This window comes from Periplaneta americana, unplaced genomic scaffold (assembly GCF_040183065.1).
Source record: "Periplaneta americana isolate PAMFEO1 unplaced genomic scaffold, P.americana_PAMFEO1_priV1 scaffold_18, whole genome shotgun sequence".
NCBI classification, from domain to species: Eukaryota; Metazoa; Arthropoda; class Insecta; order Blattodea; family Blattidae; genus Periplaneta; species Periplaneta americana.
The window spans coordinates 555750-575552 of record NW_027185499.1 but is presented as its reverse complement, the minus strand read 5'-3'; the positions used below and the strand labels follow the sequence as shown (position 1 = coordinate 575552).

The following is a 19803-nucleotide window of genomic DNA, read 5'->3' as shown; positions in this document are numbered from 1 at the left end:
GTTAAGAAGGTTTTAAACCTGGTTGACAAGACTGGCAGCTTTTAAACCCCCCCTGTTTTGTAAGAGCATTAAAGACCCTTAGCGCTAACTAATGGAAGTACTGAATGACAAGAATGGCAAGTATGAGGATTGGGGGGCATGGCTTGCATGTTTATAAACTATACTGATTAAAAATATTGGCTATTACTACATACGAATACTAGCTCTAGTGATAAGATATCTTTTTCAAGGGTACTTGTAATATTTTAGTTCCTTTCTTTGCCAAACAATCTGCAATCTCATTGCCCATAATACCACAATGGGCAGGAATCCATTGCAGATACAGGTTTTATTTTGTTTTGCCTGTATGTGTATGAATGATTGAATTTATGCGATTTTGGAATTTATAGGAATATTGATTGAAGCTATGACTTGGATTGCAGACATTGAGCCGCTAAATATAACAGCATTTTTGAACATATTAATTTGATAAATAAGTTGTGTTAATGCCCTGTTGATTTCTGCAATTTCTCATCAAAGTGAGTAGAAGGACTCCCTGTAGACAAATAAAAATTGAATAATTTGGAATATATCCCAGCCTCATCATTTAGATATTTGCAGCCATCTGGAATGTATTTATAGTTTCAAGAGCAACTTGTTATATTTATTAAAGTGTAGATGATTCTTCTTCTTCAAATCCTTAAATGAATTTGTATTATAATTTATACTGTCATATTGTAATGGTGATTTATGTAATAGGGACTTTTCTGGTTTTAAATTAAAATTAAATATATCTATTAGTTTCTGGATTGCCTCTAGAAACCCATTTTGTGTTTTCAATTTTCTGAACCTGAATTGGTAGCTTGTCGAGTATGTGTCATGTGGTAACCCTACCATTCTTTCATGTTGCAACAGTGATCTTTTATGTATCTTCTCTTTTATGGGATAGTGCTTTGTTATTATAGCCTCTACTATACAAAAGAGTCTAGTTTTTCATCATATAATATTTTCGACAATTCTGTTTTCTTCGTCTAACTTAGGCCACTCGCATTCCATTGCATTATATTAAGGCTTCTTCCAGCTCCCAACCGGAGATCCGAACAGGTAGTTATTTTACCTTCGGGCTTTTTACGATAAAGAAGCTTCATATTATGGGCATAAACATAACTGTTTAAATGAGCACCAATAGACGGTTACATCACTCAATAAAAGTTGTAAATAGTGTAAGAACGGGACTCCTGGCCCAAACACAGAATTGTAAAGAGCCAGCAGGACCAGAGAAATTAATGTGAGAATAAACCATATCGTATCATATATCATGTTATATCATATCATAATAATATACGTAATACATAGTTCCACAACTGTAAATTGCATATTTTACAGTTGAAAATGAAGAGGCCGAAAATGATGAAAATGAAGATGAAATTAAGATAAAGAGAGAATATTCAAATGAATGGGAACATGGAAGTGATAATGAAAAAGAAGATCATGAATTGTTCTCCGATGCAGTAAGTATAATTAATTTCCATATACATATGTGGGTATTTATGTCTGTGTTTGTGTATGCATGCTGAGTGCAAGCTCCATAACTGAAGTTTTCTGCATATAGAAGCAGTTTTCATTTTGTGCTTATGTTGTACATACTTCAAATTATTTGTAGCTGAGAATATCGGTAATTGAGATTTCATGTTATCTCAAAGCATTTTACATTAAATCTTGAAATGTGAGAATATTGTATCAAGCAGAAGTACAGAATAATTGTACAGGTATGTCCGTCAAAATCACAATATTATAATTAGCAAAATATTACAACATTTACAGTTATAAACATTTTTGGCATAAGCTGCCGAACACCTAACAATACAAGAATATGAATACTTCGTGTGGAAACATTATACATGTTGATTACATATTAAAATATTTAAAACTAGATTGTATATGAATATGGACACATAAAATGAATGTTGCTGAATGATAAAATAAAATTATATGATTCAAATATACAGGGCACATCAAAAGTCCGGTAACATTTTCAATATTTTATTACACAAAAACTACTAATAATAGCACTTTCAAACACACGTCAGTTTAAAGTCAAACTCTCAAAGTTCTGTTTACACCTTACAGAGATTCAATGTGTGAACCACGAGTGACTCGGCAGATGTCCAAACGATAATCAAACTCTTCCCATACCCTTTCCAACATATCCTCTGTGACCGTGGCAGCAGCTTCTCGAATTCTGGTTTTTAGTTCCTCTAAATCACGTGGCAAAGGCGGTACAAACACACTGTCCTTTAGGTACCCCCCATAGAAAAAAGTCACATGCAGTCATATCGGGTGACCTTGGTGGCCATGTCATGAAACATCTGTCCCTTACTCCAGCACGTCCTATCCAACGATCAGACATCTCCGTATTCAGGTAAGCACTAACTGCATTGTGGAAATGTGGTGGAGCCGCATCTTGCTGAAAGATAAAATCGTCATCGAGATCTTGTCTAAGTTGAGGCACCAACCATTGCTCCAACATGTCCAGATATGAATGTCCAGTCACAGTAGCCTCAATGAAGAAGAAAGGTCCTTACAGTTTTCATTGTGACAACGTGCAGAAAACATACACCTTTGGTGAATCACGCTCATGTTCAATGATTCTGTGAGGTTTCTATGTACCCCAAACACGACAGTTGTGCTTGTTAATTTTCCCGCTTGTATGGAATGTCGCTTCATCGCTGAAAATTAAGTGGCTGAATAAGTCGTCGTCTGCTGCCTGTTGTTGTAGCTGGCAAGAAAACTCGTAGCGCTTGCGTTTGTCATCCTCATTTAGCATATGCAGAAGCTGCAGTGTGTATGCTTTCATAGCCAGCCTCCACACAGTCATTGAAGGAAGTTGAAGCCCACGGGACGCTCTATGCACTGATTTCCTTGGGCTCCTTACGAATGCTTCTCTGACTCGCTCAACGCTCGCTTCACTCACCCTGGGACAGCCACTCCTCTTTTGCAGACACAAGCAACCCGTGGTTTCAAATTTACGATACCAATGGTAAATTACCTTCCTACCTGGTGCTTCTTTTCCATACTTGGTCCGGAATTTCCGTTGCACATCGGTAGCACTCTTGTTTGTATGAAATTGTAACATGCAGAAAGCTCGCTCAGCGCCAGTATTCGCCATTGTTGTAACTAACGCCAACTGTCGGTAAATTATGCAACTATGCGGTAGTATTTGAGAGTTTGACTTTAAACTGACGTGTGTTTGAAAGTGCTATCATTTGTAGTTTTTGTGTAATAAAATATTGAAAGTGTTACCGGACTTTTGATATGCCCTGTTCTGTAGCAGATATCTGGTAACTCGAGTTCTCGACCACTGGTGATATATGAGTCACTGCTGGGTGACACTTCAACACAGTGTGAAATAAATATTTGAATTATCATAAAATATAAAAATATATACCTGCTTTCAAAGTTTCAAACAATGAACAGTTAAGTTAAATGATTTCAATAATATGTGACTTCAGTGACCCATTTTCTGTTGACGATACCTTGCCAGAATCCTTATTTGGTTGGCAACAGGAAATTAATATTCTATCATCTCAGAAAAGGCTGTAAAACTTTTTATGGTGTTCACAACTGCGTACTTTTGTGAATGTGTTTTTTTTTTTCCTCTAATTTATTTTAAAAGTAATTACAGGAATAAGCCGAATGTTGAACCTGATTTAAGACTGAAATTAACTCAATTGAAACCTGGCATAAGAAGTTCTGTTCTGCTAACAAGCACGATCTCCACACTGAAACTGTGTTTGTTTATTTTAGTTAGCATCAGCAGGGATACTACGTGTTTATGATGTAATTTTTTAGTATTTAATCATTTACCATTATGTAACAAGTAGGGCTAGACCTATATGCATTTTTCTGTGTATTTTATAGAGCATTCCATTGATTAAGTTCGAAGAGGGACTGTTTCTTAATTAAACATGCCTAAATAAAGCAGTTATTGGTATAGTAGCGTAGGAAATGAAATTATGACCCTAAGAACAATACGTGACATTTTCCCATAATAAATTTGGTTGGTGGTAGAGCTAATATCCTAAATTGAAAATAGTGATACATCATTGGAAAAGGTTGGGAACCACTGCACTACAAGATATCAAGGTTTGAACAGTTGAGTCTTATAATACTAGTATACTTCCTAGAAAAATAAGAAATAGAACATATGAGAATCAAAATCTTTGTGATAATAATCCTCTTATTATGCATATAACTTTAATATATTATATTAAGCCAAACATGTGTGGCCTTGTGTCTTCCACTGTAACAACCCGATTACGATCCCATCTGAGACGTAAAGAAATTTGTGGTGGACAAAGCAGGTGCAAGGGGGTTCCCCCCATTTTCCCTCATAATTATCACCATTCCACCAATACTCAACAGTCACCCTCACTCTGCGAGGTCCAAAACAAGACCTCCAGAGCAAATAAAAAACAGCTGAAAGTTGTATAGATCCAGAAATAAAATTTGGGCCATCTAATTTTACCAAGTTCCAGATGTGCAGTAAACAAGAGCGCCTAAATGTATGCTACTTGTGGACAGTGTTGCGAAGCTTGTTGTCTACATAGAGGAGGACAGCTACCAGACTCGGCCCAGTTTTTAATTCCGTATCTGTACACATTCACCTCTGCTGAGGCAGCCAGCATTTGGCTGGCAGGCCTTTGCCCTCATAGGCTGTCACATCTATGTTATACTGCACAATATTATACAGAGTGTATGCAAATTGCTGTCAAATATTTTGGGGACATATTATATTCCTAACAACAAAATATTGAAAAACTTTCATATAAACATAGTCCTGAAAATGCTTAATTTCAGACTTAATGCTGTTTTATTGCTAACAAACTCACAGTAAAAGTGATACTACTAAGCAACTTGCTTAAAAAATACTTATTTCAAAAATTGCTCAAAGTGGCCTCATCCTGCATTCCATGCTTTGAAAACACCTGCAGTGTTTCTTATTTGTTCAAATGTATTTAGCATTAGGTACAGGATTTCAAATGTCCCCAGAGATAGAAAATCATTGGATTTCAATCTGGTGACATCCCAACAATTCACCATTGTCATCATTCATTACAAGTGCACCGATGGTGCACTCTGGATAGTCTCTGATGAGCTAAGTGGTCTATGCTTTTCGGCACTAGTGACATCTATGAGCACACTTGTAAAGTCAGGACAAATAACGACATGTTAAGAGCCCTGCCATTGGACAAAAAATAAATTCTTTGTGTTTTTATATTAAAAATTTAAATGTATAGTTTGACAACCTCAAGTGAAACCCCGTAAAACACGCCAACTTCTGGAATCTCTCTCTTTCTTTCTTCTCTCTCCCTCGCTCCTCGTCATTCAGTCACCAATCACCACGTAAATATCTGAGAGGGTGTCGCGACCAATAGAAGAACCACTCTCCAGTATTACCACAATAACGGATTCATCATTTTTGCCTCGACTGTCGGCTAGGAAGTTTCCATTATGCTAGCATTGCAGGCAACTAGTCAACCTTTTAATGCTTTTGTTAGCAGGTTTGACAAACTGTGAGTGGACCTGCAAGTACATAGTTCATAGTGCTCTCTCCCTTCCCCCCCGTGCTTTCTCACTTGCTCCTCCCCAAGACAGCCAGCGCTCACGTAGTAAATCGGTCAGGGTTTCAGTTCGATTTGTCAATCTATAAAATACCATCAGAGCAAGACCTTCATTAATGTTAATATATTACATTACATTATAACTTGGTTTGGATGCATGTATTTTTTCGTGTGCTTATTGTGTTTTATATTTGCATGTGACACATTTATTCTTTAAACATAAAAATAGATTATATAAGGAAGACTGTTAAAAAACAAATTACAATACACCTTTACAAACAATATGAAAATAGCATTTTATGTCTCTTTGCTCAAGTTTAGAGAGAGAGAGGCCAAAGTATCAGCTGAATATGAGGCCAGACAGAAGGCAGTAGTCTGCTCAATATCGAGTGTGACTGAATATGATTATGACTCTGAAGAGGAACTCTGGTGTAAAGTGAAGTTTGCTGTAAGTATTACATTTGTTTTATTCAATTAATATTGCCATTGTCATTATCCTGACATCTCTGAATAATATCTGTTTTTGAAAAGGGACTTTAAAATAAAGAATTACCTATCATATAAAAAAATGTAACAGAAAAATTATTTGAAAATTTTCTATATGAATACCAGAATGGAAAAACATTGCGACTTTTTTTCCTAATACAGTATTTAATAGAAACAAGTTTCACGTACTCTGTTTTATACTGTAGCGAACTCTGTTGCTTGAAAATGGAAGTACAACCTCCAGTATAGGCAGTAGAATCTAGGAGGTTGTTGAAAAAACGCATGAAGTGTTTTTTATGTTCCTGTAAAACTTTAAATTTGGTGCTTGCAAGTTTTTTCCACGCAGCTGTTCATATGTAATTCTTAGATAATAATGTAAATTTTATTTCAGCCAATTGTAATGAATTTATTCTTTGCAGTTACCAGTGAAATACAAAAGAATTGATTTAACAAACCTGTTGACTGAAGTTTCTGAGAAGGCCGTCATCTGGGAAGTGCCCCTAATTAAGCGTGCAATTACATATGTGAACCAAGAAACTCAACGGCTTACTTTGAAGACTGAGGGAATAAATTTTCAGGTACTGTAAAAATTGTAGTGATGTTTATGAGATATGCTTAAATTAATAAATTTGTGTGTTTTTCAAATGACATACTGAGTTATAGATAGAATTGACGTTGTATTTTCCTTTAATAATCATGCTTCTCCTGGTTGAGTGTTAGAGAAGGCCGTCTGGCCTTAACTCTGCCAGGTTAAATAAATTATTATTATTATTATTATTATTATTATTATTATTATTATTATCAGTTGGTAGAGCAGCTGGCTACAGACTGGAAGGTCCGGGGTTCGATCCCAGGTGGTGACAGGATTTTTTCTCGTTGCCAAACTTTCAGAACGGCCCCGAGGTTCACTCAGCCTCCTATAAAATTGAGTACCGGGTCTTTCCCGGGGATAAAAGGCGGTCAGAGCGTGGTGCCGACCACACCACCTCATTCTAGTGCCGAGGTCATGGAAAGCATGGGGCTCTACCTCCATGCCCCCCAAGTGCCTTCATGGCATGTTACGGGGATACCTTTACCTTTTTTTATTATTATTATTATTATTATTATTATTATTATTATTATTACTATTGTTATGTGTCCGTCTTCTCCCCCTTCCAGCTATGCAGTAAAGTGCATTCAAATGCTTCCAAGAGGCCTTATCGTTGTTTAGATGTCTTATTGTTAACATCACGAGGCTGGAGATCAATCCATTCTTCTCGAAATGTAACATCAAAGGTTCATACGTTTTATAACAGGCAGTAATTTCTTCGAATTGATCATTATTTTTACTCATATACGATTTATTTTAGACATCTTGATACTAGTTTTATTTACCTATTTAATTTTTTATAGTGTAAATTCTTCGTTAACTTTCTTCTATTATTTCTTTAATTGCCTTCACATCCTGGCATTGTTTTAAAGACCACTTGATGTCCGTCCTACTTTAAGGTTTATGTGATAGTGCTTTTTCATTGTTCTTCTTAAGTGTAATTTTTTTTTTCACATGAGACAACCACTATTCTTGTATTGGATTCTCTTTTCATTCAAGGGTTCTCTTTCAGGAAAAGAATACAAGTAAAAATAAATAATATATTTTACTTAAATAATATTTTAGATGCTGCAATGAAATAATACTGACTACATCAGACAACACATTTTACACATACTTGATAAAATACGAGGCGCGTCCATAAAGTAACTTTCCCACTCTCGCACAGCTGACAAACCATATGTTGCGCGAAGTGACTGCGTTTACATGATAGAGTAATGTCCTGGCATGGCGCATGCGCTAGCGGAACTTCCCGAGTGCTCTCAGTAGCTTCGTTGCATTGGTTGAAGATGGACGTTCCTATTCCAGCTCCTGCTGCATGTTAAGTGTGGTCAGTGATGAAGTTTTTGAATGCACAGGGCATAGCGCCGATTGAAATTGATCGTCAGCTGTGCCAGGTCTATGGGCAAGCAGATGGTGCGTTGCTGCTGTAGACAATTCTCAGCAGGATGACAAAATGTGCATGATGAGGAGCGCAGTGGGAGGCCAACCATCATCACAGACGACCTTGTGGAGCAACGCACCATTTGCTTGCTCATGCCATTAGGCCCATAGACCTGGCACAGCTGACGATCAATTTCAATCGGCGCTATGCCCTGAGCATTCAAAAACTTTATCACTGACCGCACTTAACACGCGGCGGGAGCTGGAATAGGAACGTCCATCTTCAACCAATGCAATGAAGCTACTGAGAGCACTCGGGAAGTTCCGCTAGCGCATGCGCCATGCCAGGACATTACTCTATCACGTACACGCAGTCGCTTTGCGCAACATATGGTTTGCTAGCTGTGGGACGAGTGGGAAAGTTACTTTATGGATGTGCCTCATAGCACTGAAATACAAATTTAAAATCTCAACTGAAAAACAAATGTAATAGTTTTCAGTGGCAATTATCTAGTTAGTAGTAATAAATTATGACATAGTGAAAGAAGTAGCAAATTTTAATTCCTTGAGAAAAAAAAGAAATCCTTTAATTATTGTAAACATATTTTTTTTTTTTAATTTTGGCCCTCCAGGTTGAGGGTTGAGGCGATAGGCCAGCTTGCTATTCATTGTAAAATAATATTCTGCTAAGAAGCCCAAAGTGAGTATAATTACTTGCGGAGCAGAAGTTTGGCCACTAACGGAAAGAACAAAATTAAAATTACTTGCTACAGAGCATTAGAGCAGTTCATTAGCGAGAAGAGATAAAATTAGAAGTACAATCATCAAACAAAAAATGAATATTTATTTGTCTAATGGCTAGTGCATGATATTTACTATCACTGACTGAGCGAAAAACAAGAAAGTGGTGAACAAAACTATGGATTAAGTAATTAAAAACATTTGGGCTCTGGCTTCCCAGTAGCGGTCGACTTCCTTGGAGGATTTCAGAGCAGGGCATTGTGCAAGATGTTGTCTGTCCATGTCTTCCTGTTGATGGCACAAAATGCACCCTGGACAACGCTTTGCGGCAAAATGGTCTATAATAAGGCAAAGAAAAATGAGAAAGCCAACCAATTGTCATTTTAAGGATTACTCTGAGCAAAAAATGAATATAGATGATACAATTTTGGACTACATTAAAATGAAACAATTACAATAGTATGTCCACCTAAAAGGGATGAAAGAGCAACAACTACAGAGAAGCATACTGGAATGGATAACTCAAGGAAAGCACAAGAGAGAAAGACCAAAAACAATGTGGAGGGATGGTATAAGGCAACGTTTCCCAACGACCCCCTGTAGGGTCGAGTAAAGAGTTGAGGGGGTCGCGAGATGTTTTAGAAAATAAAACAGAAATGCCTTATTAACACATTTATGTTGTATTCAGAAACAAAATTAACATAAAAATAAAGTTAAAAAATCCATGTTGAATCTTTCGTACACTACTTTTAACACTTGAATATAAATAATTGATTAAATGGCGATCTTATTCGTGTTAATTGTGTAAGATTGTGCGGCTTACAGCTCTTTCGGTGCTTCTTCACACCATCCTCAGAGCCTGAAAGTTAAAAAAGTTTCAGTAGTTAAGTATAGCTAAAGTAAAAAATAATTAGTGCTGTAAATGTGTCTGTTTTTGAGAAAGTAGCTTCTCAAATCTTCGCTCTGTATTCAATATTCACCCAATTGTATCATTTCCAATTTCAAGGAGATTTCTCACTTTTGTTTTGATGGAAATCATAGACTGGAAACTTATTGTGCATAAATACGAGTTCGCAAATTTATAAAAAAAAAAAAAATTGTACTTTTAATCTTCCATCAGTAAGCACATATTTTAATAAGTTTTTTCTCCCCCCCCCCCCCCCCCAATTGAATGAAACTGTTAGAAACGGATTCAGTATCTATCTGTCACTGTCATGATTGTTTTGAGTTTCTTCCGGAAGATATTAAAAGAACTGTTGTTTAAAATTGTGCAAAGTCAGTTGTACGTCCACAAAAACTAACTAAGAATTTGTCGTGTCATACGATATATAGCTAAGTTTTCCTCGAGTTCTTTTCTTTAATGCACTGGAATGAATTAATGTTCTTTTTGTCCATATGTCTACCAGAAAACAAGTTTCCTTATAAATCCGTCGATTTTATCTCTGGCTGTTATGCTAACATCTTGGCTTTGCAAACTACTACTTCAAGTGTTCTAAGTGTATCAGTGTATCAGCCAAAAGAATTGAAATAGTACATTACGATACAAGTTTGGGAAGTTCTTTTTACAAAATCGAGGTGAAGTCTGAAAAACGAGCAGAGCGAGTTTCCGAGATTTTGTAATGCACTTCACAGACGTGTGTTGTTCAACATTTTTTGCACATTCAGATTTTTAAAATTACAAATACAATATATTTATATTTTGCATTGAAAATTTAGAGCATTATTATTCCAAAGCCTTCGCAAAACTGCACTGTAATGGTAACTAAGTAACAATAAGTGCACTGTAATGGGTCTATTTCAGTATAGTTTTGTTATGAAGAATGGTTTCCCTAGCAACAAGTTTCTGTGTGAGAATTCTAACTTTCAAGGCCTGACAACAATAGCTGTAAATACAGCAAAAAACACGATCATGCAAAAAATAGGTTTGCATATTGCAATTTCTCGTCTTGCAGGTATTGACACATTAAAAGTTGGGTGTATTTCTGGTTTTGAGTAATTATCGTTGTTCACGATCTTACTGGCATTTGTATTTTTCAAATGGGTTAATTACTGGTATGATAAAGGGGGGATGGGGGTCGCAAACGAATGTCTCACCCAAAAGTAGGTCGCACCTTTAAAAAGTTTGCGAACCACTGGTATAAGGTGTGCTATGCTAGAACTATATCTGGATGAGGATCAGTGGAACAGCAGATGGGTAATCAGAAGATGTGATTAACATTGTAACAACCAGTATATGTGAGTATATATAATTTTGAAAATAAACTCTCAGAATTCCAGTTCATCTGTGGAACAATAAAAGCATTATCTAAGAAAATACGAAAACAGACTCTATTAAAATGTTATAAAATCACAGCTATACTAGTTCTACATTGCATCTGTGATAGCTGGTTGCTGAGAATTAAAGGTTGAAAACAACTACAATAGCAGAAAAGAAGTTGAAAGATGTATGTGCATTGCTGGACCGAACATTAAAAAAATAAATAAATGGGGACTTTCAATAACAGTCCTTCAGAATCGAGTACAGAGCTGCATGAGAGAATGGAGTGATCACATCTTAAAGATGAACAAGACAAGAATCCCAAGAGCAGTCTTGGACTACATCCCTAGAGAAGAGATCAGGGCGCACAAAAAAAAAGAGAGGGAGAGAGAGAGAGAGAGAGGATTGTCATCACAACTGTTCTAAATCTATCTGGACAGATATATTGTCTGTTCTGTATAGATGATGATGGTTATAAATAGAGCTGGGATTTTTATGTAGTGTCACTTAGCAAAATATGTAGTGAAAAACAGTGAAATATGTTGTAAAATATTATGTAAAGTGAGAAAAATATGTAATATCACATATTTAATACAAACTTATTATTTTGTTAGTTACAACACTCAAAACACGTTTATACATTAAATTTGTAGCACAGTGCACAATAATGTATTCTTCTATGTTCTCTGGGGTCATTGAAAGACGTGTGTCACTCAGAATGTTCTTATATGCTACGTCACATGATGTAGCTGGGGCAAATTTTAGGAGAGGAATTTTACCTGGAGAAATGTCCTTGGGTGGATCAACATCATCTCCATTTGGAATTCGGCACACACTGTAAAATGTTAAATACGTGGGGTTTCTTTTCAAAACTTTGCAATTTACTCAATACACTTGCAACAGTTTCTCCATGCACAGCACTTAGTTTTCAATAGCATCCTCTATGACATCAATAGATGGATTTGAACCTACAAACCTCGGTTCCAGTGGCAAGCATGTTAATCACTAGACCACTGAGGACGACTATTGGAGGGTAATACTCGTCTAATGATAGATTTTAATTTTACATCTTGAATCTTCTATGCAAACTTTAATCATACATAATTGTTAGGGATCCTCAAATTTCTTGAATAAAATCACCTAAATTTCTTGGGTGAAAAGGAAAATTCTTGGGTTCTGTGATCATCTATACCTGAATTAAAAGAGCTCAGTATGGCAACAGGTATTGTTCTAATAATATGCAAGGGGAAAAAGAAATAGTAGCTTTCCATGCACTTGCTTATTGCACAGCATTATAATATTATCTCCGGACCTCTTCATTCCATCTTGGGAGAATTGTTTGATCCGTTCATCTAAACTGAGTCTCGGTGGCATAATGAATGTTTCTCAAATGAACGTACTACATCAATCTTCTCCTTATACTGCTGGAATGTAACTGGAGTGCGTGGAGATATGGAGATAATGCGTGTGCGAGGTGAGATGTGGTTTTATACATTTGGGTATTCTCGTATATTTTCGTTACACCATCATGAAACTAGTGCTCACGTTCAGGTATTCACAGATATCGTCGTTACATCACCAACGGAATGGTCAGCGCTAATTTGCTTGGGTCATTGTGGCATTTTATCTATATTGGCGTGATACTTTGTTAATAGCGGCAACATATTTGTTTTGGTACTTCCAGATTCCAGAACATAGCATACAAATTCCAGGAAATCATTCCAAAAATGATCCTCCATACATTCTTAAGTTAGATTCCATCAAACTACTCTGCAGCACATAAATAAGGATCACCTTCAAATTTATACAGATGGATCTCTAAATCCTAATAATGGGACATCAGGAGCAGGGTATTATATTCCAAAATATCAAGAAAGTTATTTCATACCATGTTCATCCTCCTCCAGTCTTGACACTGAATTGCTAGCTATTGATGCTGCTCTTCAGTGTGTTACTCAAATTCCTGAAAAATCTATTTGCATACTTACCGACTCAAGGGGGCTATATTTAATATAATCAAATATGTAGCAAACCTATATATATATATATACACATAGAATTATTCCAATTCAGAAACAACTAAGTAAACTAAAAGAACTCCAAAAGGAAATAACATTTCAATGGATACCTAGTCATTGTGGTACACCTGGAAACGAGAAAGTCGATAATATTGCAAAACAGGCAACATATTTGCAACCAAGACCTCTTCAAGTGATATCTCTATCCAGTGCTTTTGCTTCAGTAAAGTATCATGTTACAAACCTATGGTTCAACAATTGTTCTCTTCTGTTAAAGGAAAAATTTTACAGTCTGTACAAAAGAAACCAAATGACCTGGAAATTTACAAAAACTTGCCCAGACATGTTCAAACATTTTTAACAAGAGCCAGAACAGGTCACATTGTCACAAAATTGTACCTACACCGATTTCACATTTGTCTGTGGTGTAATAATCATGGTGAAGATCTGGAACACATTCTTCTATACTGTCCATCCATAAACCATAAAAGAAGTAATTTAAAATCGTCAGTACCAGTTGCAGAAGACACAGCCCTGCAGTATATATTGACTACACCCCAACCTTGGCTACTAGCAACAGGCATCTATAATGAACACTGATCAAAATAGCCCTCATTTCTCATAAAAAGAAGAACTGAATAGACTATAGTGGACTATAGTGGACTTTATGTTGTCAGCAAACAGCTGGATACATTAAGAAGATTGATTGATTGATTGATTGATTGATTGAGTGATTAATTGATTTGTTAATAAATTGCTGAATGTGGGGGTGGGGAAGAAGAAATAGTGCGGGGAAGTAATGACTTTAATTTACGATTTTTTGCTAGTGCTATTCAATTTCTCGGGTAAAAGTAGAAAGTCGCTGATAGAGACAAATTTAAAAAAAAATCGCGGGTACTTGATGTGTCGAAATACATGTAAATATATTTAAAATTACTTAAAAATACGTTTCCCATCATTTTGCAATGTTTTTAAATTTTTCACGAGTCGCGAAATTTGAGTGTCTCTAATAATTGTGAGAGGCACCATATTCATACAGAGCTGTACAAATAAAATTTATTTAATGCTGCTGTAAGCTCTACCAAAGTCAGTAAATAAGAGATGGTTATTTACACACTTACTTACTGGCTTTTAAGGAACCCGCAGGTTCATTGCCGCCCTCACATGAGCCCGCCATTGGTCCCTATCCCGAGCAAGATTAATCCATTCTCTACCATCATATCCTACCTCCCTCAAATCCACTTTAATATTATCTTCCCATCTACGTCTCGGCCTCCCCAAAGGTCTTTTGCCCTCCGGCCTCCCAACTAACACTCTATATGCATTTCTGGAATTCGCCCATACGTGCTACATGTCTTGCCCATCTCAATAGTAATATACGTTACAAGAGCGGTATATTGACGTTTTCATGTTCGAGGAAAAGATTGAAAAAGTGAAACGTAGTTGAGCTTTTTTAATTTCCGAGAACATGAAAACAAACATACCGCTTGTGTATCGTACATTATTTTGTGCGAAGATCGTTTATTACATACCTGAAAGACGAATTTCTAATTAGTTGCAATGAAATCTCCATCTTGGTTTCTGTTTAATGACGGCAACTTTAGAAAACAAAAATATCTATACTCCAGCAGGCCGTGATATACATCTGTCTTTTTTTTCCCCCCAGTCTATAAATGCGAACTTAAAACAAACGGTAAGGTTATATAATGATTTATTTTTCATTTTAATATTTTAACAGTATTATTTATATAACATATTGCAGTAATAACATCGGCATCTGGAGTCTTGTTGATTTTTTCACGGCTTCCTTAATGTTACTTGTATCAGGAATGCAATAAGTTTCGTGGAGTAGTAGACTTTACTTAATTTTTGCAAATATTTAAAAACAATAATTAACAGTGCAATTTAGGTGAAATTGCAGTGGTAAGTTTCCAATTTATAATTATTACTGTGTTAAACGTCTCTAAAAATAATATGTTAAAAGCCTAATGCAGTAAAATGAATGTCGCGCTTAAGCGGTAAGAAGAGGGAAATTGTTATGTGTGTTACGTTGGGAATACTGAATGTGGTATTTCACACTTTCCGCGTATTGGTTCTGTGCGGAAAACAAGCAACTATGCACGATCTCGCACAAACGTTATTTATACACTACGAGAAAATGTTACTGTAAAATATTTTGAATCATATTGTTTCAAAGTGCATGTAAGAAAGACAATATGTCCACCACTGTGGAGTAATGATGGGCAGATATTAAAAAATTCTATGGCTTTCTTCATATTATCTTTTTTTACGATGCTTCATCATCTGCTATGATTATCTAGCATCTGAGTGAAGTGAAGATGATAATGCCAGCGAAATGAATCCAAGGTTACCCAACATTTGCTCTTAATGGGTTGAGGGAAAGCCCTGAAAAAACGAGTGGGCCCTGGTTGAAATCCCAGTTGGAACAAGTTACCTGACTGAGGTTTTTTCCAGAGTTTTCCAGAGCAAATGCTGGGTAACCTTGGCATTATCATCTTCACCTCACTCAGATGCTAGATAACCATAGCAGATGATGAAGCATCGCAAAACAAGATAATATGAAGAAAGCCATCGAATTTTTTAATATTTGCCCATCCATTTCAACATGTATTCCTGCAAGAGGAAGGCTGGTCATGTGAGATTACAGTTCGCTACATCAAACCGGATGACACAAATTAGCAACTCTGTGAATTTGTATGGAACATTTAGATTTACTATAGGATTGATGTTCCGTGAAAGTAATATAGTATACTAATTTCATTTTACTTTTCACACTGATATTAATGATAATTTTATCGAGAGATTATGAAATGATGGCAGGGAGATGAGAAATATTTCGAGAAAACCTGCCCTGACACTGCTTTTACCTACCATAAGTTCTGCTTGAACTCGGTGCTGGGATTTGTGCTCAGGTTTCCAGTACAAAAATCTGACGGTCTTAACCATCTGTTAACGTTTTATCAGATATTTCAGATTGGTACCGTAATACGAGTATTGTAATGTACTGAGGTTATATTTATTACAAGCAAAAAAGTCTTATTTTTTTCTAACTGATTACTGATTTTGTATGATAATGTTTTTAATTTTCAGGAAATGTATAAATTTCATAAACTTCTTGATCTCAACCGACTCTATACAAATGATGTCCACAAAATGGCAGAGACTTTCGGAATAGAAGCAACTAGAAGAGTAATAGTGAAGGTACGCAAATTGAAATAGCTTAGTTTATTTTTCTGTACTTTTTTTTTTTTTCAAAAAATAACTAATGTTGTTATACTCAATTGTTAAATTGTATATTTATTTTAAGGAAATCCAAGATGTGTTCCAAGTGTATGGCATCACTGTTGAGCCACGACACTTGCTTCTGGTGGCAGACTACATGACTGTCAGTGGAAAATATGATCCATTCAGCAGAAAAGAAATGGAACACAATGTATCTCCTCTGCAGCAAATGTCTTTTGAGGCATCGGTGAACTTTCTGAGAAGGGCTGTGACACGAGGCAAGCTAATATTTTAATACGGATTACATTTCACACATTGAATTCATCTATACATTTGGAGTGAAATAATGTAACGTCTGAGTTATTTCTGTGGGTCATTATTTCATTGTTCTTACGCTTTCCTGCAATATTTGCTGCTTTAAATCATATTCTATGGTGAATAGAATGTGAAACTTCACTTTAATATTTCCCCCTTTAGCTTTCCTTCCCTTAAATCTTTCCCTGACACCCCTCACCCCTCCTGATTCCCCAAAAAGTGTTAAAGGGATTTGGGTATATGTATGTTATTATTATTATTATTATTTTTTTTTTTTTTACAAAGTCATAGTTTTCTTATTCATAAAATTTACTTCGGACCTAATCAAGAGCAAGAAATAAATTTTCAAGAACCACATGAAAAAGAAACGTGTTACAATGCTCAAAAGTACAGTAATTAGCTCATGTTTACAGTATAACCTCGATTATTCGTCACCCTATTAACTGATCAGCGGATTATCCAACACACACTCTCCCTCTCCCCTCCCCCTATAGCTTCCCCTCTCCCCTCCCCCTCCATCCCCCCTCTCTCCCTTTCCCCCTACTACCAAAAAAAAAAAGAATGGGTTAATATGACATATTTCGGTAAAGTTTCTAACCAACTTAGTAATTTAAAAAAAAACACGGCATTGGCATAGCTTTCTGCTCAAATAACAAATGAAATAACATAATTCCAAATAAGCTCAACACCAGTGATAGACGTCAAAGTGGAGGCATATACATGTTGCAATGCAAGAACTGCCCACATAAATTTATTGGCCAGACTTGTAGAAACTTTAGAACGAAGTGCAGTGAACATGTTGCCGACTTTAAGCATAACAGGAGAAAGTCTAAGTTCGGCACCCATCTGATCGAGCAAGGCCATGAATTAACCAATATAAATGAGGCTTTGCACATTATTCTCCCTAGCACATACATCAACGCAGCTGAACACTTTCATATAGCCTGGGCAAATATCGCTTTTGAATGAACAAGTTCCCAATCTGCGCAACCCACTTTTCACTCTGAATACACAACCCACGTGCCTGCTTGTCAGCCTATAACCAACCTCCCCCCCCCCCCCCCCCCCTTCCACCGTCAGCTGCTACCTAAGCTTAGTAATACCTGTAAATGAAGCGCACCCAACAGTTGGCTCTCTACCATCATAGACTTTGGAAGCACCGTTACTACACACACGATTGTAAGTTTGTTCATTCATTATAACCCAAGATAACGCTGTTTAGACATATTAATAATTATTTTATAACTTATTAAACCCCGCTTAAATCATTTCATAAACATTACTCAGATTAATAGCAATTGTTCCATCCATAATTCGGTACGCGAAGCTTGTAACCAGATATTATATTAATGTTATTATATTAAGCTTGTATAGGATTCAACAGTACATAAGTACATTTCATTGTTATTAGTTTGTAATTTCCTATTATGCATGTATTATTTTGGTCCACATTTTATTCCGTATTACAGTTGAATTGTCTCCATTCAAGACGCCATACTGGAGCCTTTGTCTGAGATGGTTCAGCAAATTATAATCAGAACAACATTTTCTATTTTAATATTTTATTGATCACAGCTTATATAAGCTTTTATCTTATTTAACTACTTTTTAATCACTTTGGAGTTCATAATTGTTTATAGCAGAGGCTCATAACTTGCTTATTGATCACATTGTATCACATAACACATATGTACCAACCCTTATTTATATGTTTTCTCAGGCATAATTTTCTGAAGATGGCTCCTTGGAGCCGAAAACGTTCAAGCTAATAAAATGTGACAAATAACTTTATCGTTTGGTGTGTGGATAAGCTTCAGGGCTTCCACCGCATTGTTTTGGTGTTGGTGGCGGTAGAAGCCCCGAAGCTTATCCACACACCATGTACACCAGCCGCAGAAGCCTGCGCGAAAACTTTATTATTTGTTATGTAGATAAGCATAGACGGATCCAATTCAATGTATTAGCTTATCGGTTCTCATCATGGTATGGATTAACCATTGAGTCACTCCCTTCATTAGCACGGATAATAGAGTTCTGCTGTATCTCTGTCTGAAGTACAAAGTGGGCCTACCAATTATTAACCATCATAATCTGTTAATAGTTACTACAATTAATTATTTCCTTGATTATCATCAGTACTAGAAGTTACTGTATTGTACTGCTGTTTTTACCACATACAGTATATTAATGTTAGTTGTATAATTATGAATACTTTCATTTTGCAGGAAAACGAGATGACTTGCAGTCGCCTACAAGCCGTCTGATGGTTGGACAGCCCGTGATGGGTGGAACAGAGATGTTCAATCTGTTCCTGAAGTATTCCTTTTCACAGTTTTGAAGAGGATTGAAATGTGTAATTAAAGTAAAAGAATGGAACTTTGTATTTAACAGAAATATTTAGAATATTGTAATTGTAATAAATAAAAAAAAGTACAGCTGCAATTTTATAATGTCTTACTTCCGATTATCCAAGATGATAAATGAGCTGCATAATTATTGACAAATCGTGAGGAATTCATTAAGACACGTGGAAAGTTATAAGAATGATTATAAATAAAACTAAATATTGCAACATAATGTATCTTTTAGATATTAACTAAACTTAGTATAGAACTCTTCACTATCAAGAATAGATACTGGCTTAAGATTTATCCTTCTCTTTCCCTTTTTTTTCTCTTCACTTCACTCACTTTCCCCTCTCTCTTGCTGTATCACTTCCCCTCTCTCTTGTTATCTGCCGCCTGCCTGCCTGCCCGTCCACCTATATCTATATCTATATCTGCTTGTCTGTCTAATATATCCAATCCATCCCATCTATCCTAATCTAATCTAAGCTGGTATCTATATACTGTACAGTAAAATCCCTCATATCCAGCACCCAAATAACCGGCACTACCAAAACAACGGCACTTTTGGCTAGGGGTGAAGCCACAGTCAGAAGAGACCAGACATAAAGTGAGTGAAAGACAATTGTGCAGTACATCATTTTAAAGCTTGAAATCTCTTTCACTTAGATCCGTGGATAATTTTGCAAAAATGTACAGAATTTTGAAAGGGAGCTTGAAAAATGTTTTTAAATGGTGTAATTTTGTGTTACCACAAACTCATAATGGGTTAAAATAAAATCTGTGAAGAACAAAGACAGTGTTGGAAAAGTTGGTCCTAGGG

The 19803-nt window shown here is 36.1% G+C and overlaps 1 pseudogene; it reads left to right on the top strand.

Moving 5' to 3' along the window:
* The window catches only part of LOC138693705 (DNA-directed RNA polymerase I subunit RPA1-like), a 134440-nt pseudogene extending 115363 nt beyond the window's left edge, over positions 1-19077 (top strand).
* The last annotated feature ends 726 nt before the right edge of the window (positions 19078-19803 follow it).